This window comes from Arvicanthis niloticus, chromosome 2 (assembly GCF_011762505.2).
Source record: "Arvicanthis niloticus isolate mArvNil1 chromosome 2, mArvNil1.pat.X, whole genome shotgun sequence".
Classification (NCBI taxonomy): Eukaryota; Metazoa; Chordata; class Mammalia; order Rodentia; family Muridae; genus Arvicanthis; species Arvicanthis niloticus.
Window position 1 is genome coordinate 53,291,774 of NC_047659.1, and position 6,000 is coordinate 53,297,773.

Genomic DNA, 6,000 nt, shown 5'->3' on the forward strand with positions numbered 1-6,000 from the left:
CAGAAAAATGTCTCTTCTCTTCCATTTCCCTAAAGCTGTTATCTTGTTTGTTTCTTTGTCACTAGTACATATTTAATATTTCAAGTTCCTACTTGTTCTCAACACTATACTTTGAAATGAGTTAGAGTCAAGCATGGCATATAGAAACACACAAAATGAGGTCTGTAATGGTTTGTGTATACTTGGGCCAGGGAATGGCACTATTAGGAGGTGTGGCCTTGTTGGAGTAGGTGTGTCACTGTGGGTGTGGGCTTTAATATCCTAGTCCTAGCTGTCTGGAAGCCAGTATTCTGCTATCAGCCTTTAGATGAAGACATAGAACTCTCAGCTCAACCTGCACCGTGCCTGCCTGGATGCTGTCATACGCCTTGATGATACTGGCCTGACTCTCTGAACCTGTAAGCCAGCACCAACTAAATATTTTTGTAAGAGTCCTGGTGTCTCAGCATCAGAGGCTTATCAACTTACTCTCCCCCCCCCACCCCTCTTCTAAAATCTCAACGCCCTTAATCAGCTTGAAGAAGTTAAAGAAGAGTCAGCGCCCCTATTCCCTGAGCTTGGGGACTAATGTGGTTAATAATGGTCTGTCTTTCTAGGGACAAGTAGTGGTTTTGTTGGAACAGGGGGGATTAGCTAGGACTTACTGCATAGCCATAACCTACTGGTAGAAATCTGTATACTTATTATCAAGATGAAGTTATAAATTCTTAAATGGTACAAAATTTACTTTGATCTCAAATTTAAGGTTTTCATTGGTATGAGCCTCTTATTAATATAAAAATGAGATGAATATTGATACACTCATGGGCATTGTGCCTGTATAACACATTTAGGAATACAATGCCTAGACCCAGCCCTTTTTTAACTTTTTTAACTGATTTGGGATGGTTAACCTATGAGTTAAGGGACTATAGCAAATTCATATTTTTGAGTTTATTGTTAGGGTGCTTTCCATATTTTACTTAGAAATAGCTGAGAGGAGTTAACAGAAAACAGTCCAGGTTACCTTACATGGATAGTTGGTTTTCAAAACATCAGAAGTCCATAGAACTGATGCTACAAATATTTATATATTAATGTTCATATTGATTAGAGACCTGTCTGCTCCTGACAGCTTCCTGTCGTGGATTCTAAGAAGAAATTGAGCATCCTTGGAGTTACTCCAGTTGTGTGGTAACAGCCACTAGGCAAGAATTGCCTCTCTCCATCTACAGACAAATTACTGTCGAGAAAAGGACACACATGCAGAATAGTCGACTGATTATATCTGCCTAGACAGAGTAATCAGTCCTTAATAATCCTGCATCACCAAGGTCTGTCAGATGATTCTGGGCCAGAAGGCTGAAGATTTGATGCTCCAACGTTCGGTAGTATAGGGGCTTTTCAGGTGTTCAGAGGTCTTTATAAATTGGCTAAGTTTTAGAAGCTATGCTTTGTGCTTCCCACAATTATAGTTAACTCAGTCATTCTGGATTTCTGACGGGGTTGAAAACTTATAGCTATTTACCGTAAGAGAAAAGATTTGAGTGGATGGTCATCAGCTGACATTCATCCTAAAGCCAGGTTCAGAACTAAATGTTTTAGTTAGGATAGATGACAGAGGTGCTGGTTAGTCAACAAAATGATGGACTGGGTATTAGGACTATCTTGTACCTCACTGGTACAAATTGGCATAATTATGCTCTAATTGTATTTTGAGAGAAAAGTTTCATTTTAACAGGAAGGGTGATGTGTAGGAAGAGCTAAGGTAGGAGGAGTACTGAGAGCAAGAAAAGGAGTAAGAAGAGGAGGAGAAGAAGGATAGGAGAAGCTAGGTAATGAAAGAGAGAAAGAGGGGGGAGACAGGGAGGCAGATATTCATGTATCTCCACCAGTCAAAGATAGTTGTTATATCTAGGTCAGTCAGTGGGTTACACCTCTGATTGAACAATTCCAAACTTATAACGCTTATGATTAACATTATTTAAAAAAAATGTATAAATGCAAAAAGGAAAAGGGGGCATGTGATAGGGGTTTTCTAAGGGGGGTGGGGGGGAATGGGGAAAGGGGATGGCATCTGAAGTGTAAATAAAATATCTAATAAAAAATTATTAAAAAAAAAAAAAAAAGAGTCCTGGTGTCTGTTCATAGCAGTAAAACACTAAGACACAGTCTGTTGTTTAAATGCCTACTCTAGCCAGATATGATAGTATATACCTGTAACCAAAGCATGAAGCAAATGTAGGCAAAGGGATGATGGTCTCCAGGCTTGCCCAGGCTATACAGTGATACTGACTCAATAAAGCAAAACACAACAGTAGCAAGCAACAGCAACCTCCTTCTCTCTGTTGGCTTGCACGTGTGCAGTAAACTTCTGGGAAAAGGCTGCCCCAATGTGTTTTTCACCTTCCCTTCAACCATGGCCATCAAATCTCAACCGACTTCCAACATCAGCAACACTAGGAGTATTCATTCTCTTGGATCATCCTCATTTTGGTTGTTAGTTATCTTAAAGTATTGCCTTATATCTGATCAAAATGAATTCTTACACAGCACCCCGCCCTCATGCTCAACTCTGACTCCATTTACCAGATGAGCTGTATGGAAGAGTATTGGATTTACCCCCATCACTCAACAAGTACCTGACAAACCTGGACTCAGAACCTTATCTTCAGAGTCCAAAGCCTCCGTGTCTTACATCCATGATATCTTCATCAGGCCTTGTATGGATGATACAGTGAGTGACCGATACATTTATACACATGTGTACAGGATGAAGGGTATATTTGGAAAGTCCTTTCTGGTTTGACCTAATGCTAATGTGATTGGAATTACACCTGTCCTCCCAGCAACAGAGGTCATCTACATTTGTACACAAAACACAATCTTATAGGAACAATTGTAAGATAATTATGCTGAAATGTTGTCATTGGAATCTGTGCTACAAAAGCGCCTTTTCCACAACTCAGATTTGTAGTTAGGATTTTCTGGTGCAGGAGTAACTTAACAGCTTCACTTGAAAAGGCAATTGACCCCCTCATTTGGGAGAAAGGAATACTTGAATGAAGTTATAATTTACAAATAATCACCTTCAATAAGATTGAGTAAACAAAGAAGTTGGAGGATCTTAAATACCCAAACTGAGATTATAGCCTTCAGTGAATACAGTCTTTCTTATCGTGCTGTATTCTGAACATTCTGAAACTCTGGTGACCCCAATAGTATTTTAAACTGTCTAACTCAATGCTCCATCACTTGCTTCCTCTCTCATAACTGTCACAGCATAGCTGATCTGGAATTGCTGTCTTGTCTAATTTCTTTGCAGGTAACTTTTTTCCCCCAACTGCCTACATCTGTTGTCCCAGGAAAATTGTTGCCTGATAAAGGTACTTCTCCACCTGCTACTTTTAAGAAGGAGGCATAAACACATCTGGGATTTTATCTCCCAAGCAATCTCTTGCATATAATCCTAATTAGTCCAGCTATTTACCTTCATTCAGTGCCGTCATTTCGTTCACTGTGTAGCCATTGGAAATGTTTTTGGGAACCTGCTACATATTGTTTTTTCTACTCTAATATGTCACTTTCCCTTAATTTGGCTTGTTTACATTGCTTTTTTTTTCTCCTTCCCAATTCCTTTGTAAATTGATATTTTTATATCTTTCCCATATGTCTGCATAATTTTCTAAGATCTCTCCTAGGCACTTACTTATTTGAACTGCCCTCCTTTCTTTATTTTTACTTCCATGGTAAGTTGGCCATATTTCTGCCCTACTTTTCAAAGGTTATAAAGAAAGTGAGTAAATTCTTTGTTTTTCTATCTGTCCTTGAAATAATCTCCCACACATCAGATAACATCACACTATAACCTTGAGGTTTAGTTATGGGAATGGAAAAGCCAAGCTGAAGAAAGGTTATGGAAATAAAACTCAGCAGAGTTCCTGCACGGAGGGAAAGTTGATGTGTAGATGGGCTATCTGAACAATCAGAACTCCAGGATGGTTTGTAAAGATTACAACCAGGCTTTAACTGGTTCTTTCTGAATCAGCTGATGATTGGTTCATTGGTTGATTGATTTGGTTGGTTGGTTGACTGGCTGGCTGGCTGGTTGGTTGGTTGGTTGGCTGGCTGGCTAGCTGGTTGGTTGGTTGGTTGGTTGGTTGGTTGGTTGGTTGGCTGGCTGGCTAGCTGGTTGGTTGGTTGGTTGGTTGGTTGGTTGGTTGGTTGGCTGGCTGGCTGGCTGGCTGGTTGGTTGAGGGAGTGGGCACTGGTGAGTTGGCTTTATCAAGGAAGGTTCTCAGGCACACTCGGCTCTAGGAAGAATTCCAGGACTTGGCTGGCTAAGCTCATAGGATCAGAATACTCCCTCTGGAGGAAATGAGGAGCTTGTTCAGGTACCTCCTTGTTTCTTGTTGATTGAATGAGGGAATCAATTGCTGATGGAAAATAAGAGGACAGGGGTACCTGTATGAAATAGAAAAAAATGAAAATTCATCATATAACATACTGACTCATGTCGGTGATGTTTATTGCCAATATTTCCCCTATGTTTTGTTTTGTCTTGTATTTTAGTTTTCTCTCTTTCTTTCTTGATGAACCCAAGTCCTTAATTTTAGAGTAGTCAATTTTATCAACCTTCTCAAAATTAGCACTTTATATTTTAATTTTAAAACTCTCCTATATTTTCTTTCAAAAGTTTTCATGTTTACCTTTTGACTTTAAGTTCTTAGTCCAGTTATAGTCAATACTGGTGACCCATATACTCTTCCTGGCTCGGCTTATTTAATAGTTTCTCTCTTGGCCAGTGGTCTTCCTCCTGATACAAACTCCCAGCTACCCCAATCCACTGCAGATTTTCTGTTCTTTTTCCACTGGAAAATTTTAAAAAATAACATTCCAGATTAACCATTGTCACTCTTAAGTGATATTGATCTTTATAATAGCTTTAGAATTTAGTATTATATCATGTACAATATTAACTATAAAACATTTTGGTTATCATAAGTGGTTAGCTAGATAAATGAGTAAGCTTTGAATGGACCTGTGGTGAACTGGGATTAATCTAATGCTATGAACCTGAGGTCTGAAAGTTACAAAAGATGGGGAATATAAGGGCTACTATTAAGTATAATTTAGGTTTTTGAAAGTCCAAATTTTTACTTGCTTTTTTTTTTCAAAAGAGTGATTTTATTGGTTTGTTTTAATAATGATGTTTAAAGCCTGGTGTAATAGCCCATACTTAAAATCCCAGCACAAAACAGTTATGTGATGATATTGAGGAAAAGAAAGTAAACAAAATAAATCTGTATCAACCTAATTAAAATGAGACAATTCATGTGTTGATTCAAATGAATCACAATTCTGAGAAAAACCTGTTAACCATCTCTTACCTTGTTGGAGGGCAGGTATATACTGTATACATAAAAATAGCATCTATACTTTATAAAATGTATAGTATATTTATTGTGTTGTATATATTTTATATGGTTTACTTATACTACTTATATAGGATATTGCTGCTAAAAATAGTAACAACTACCCATCTGATAGTTGAGGGACTAACACACAGCTAAATGGTAGAGAATATCATAGAGGATCATATACTTTTGAATCCTTAGTTCAAACAAATTTTATTAGGTACTTATTACTTATTACTGTGTACAATCATGTAAGGGGACGCATGTCCCATGGGCACATGTTTGGAGGCCACAGGATGACTTTGTGGAATTGTTTCTCTACTTTCATTCTTATGTAGGTCCTAGGGATTGTATTCAGGTCACCAGGTATGCATGGCAAATACTTTTATCTGCTAAGCCATCCTGTCAGCCTCCAGTTTTATAGACTAAAATTCTTCAAGTGGGGGCAAAAAAAAAGGTTTGCATTTATGATGCCATATAGTTAATCAAAGTTATGTAGCTAATGTACTATGATGCAAGTGGATCAAAGTGAACGGCACTTATCAATAGTCCAGTGGAAGAGACACATACACTGTGCTAGAGCTTGGGAAGAGCTATGCAGGGA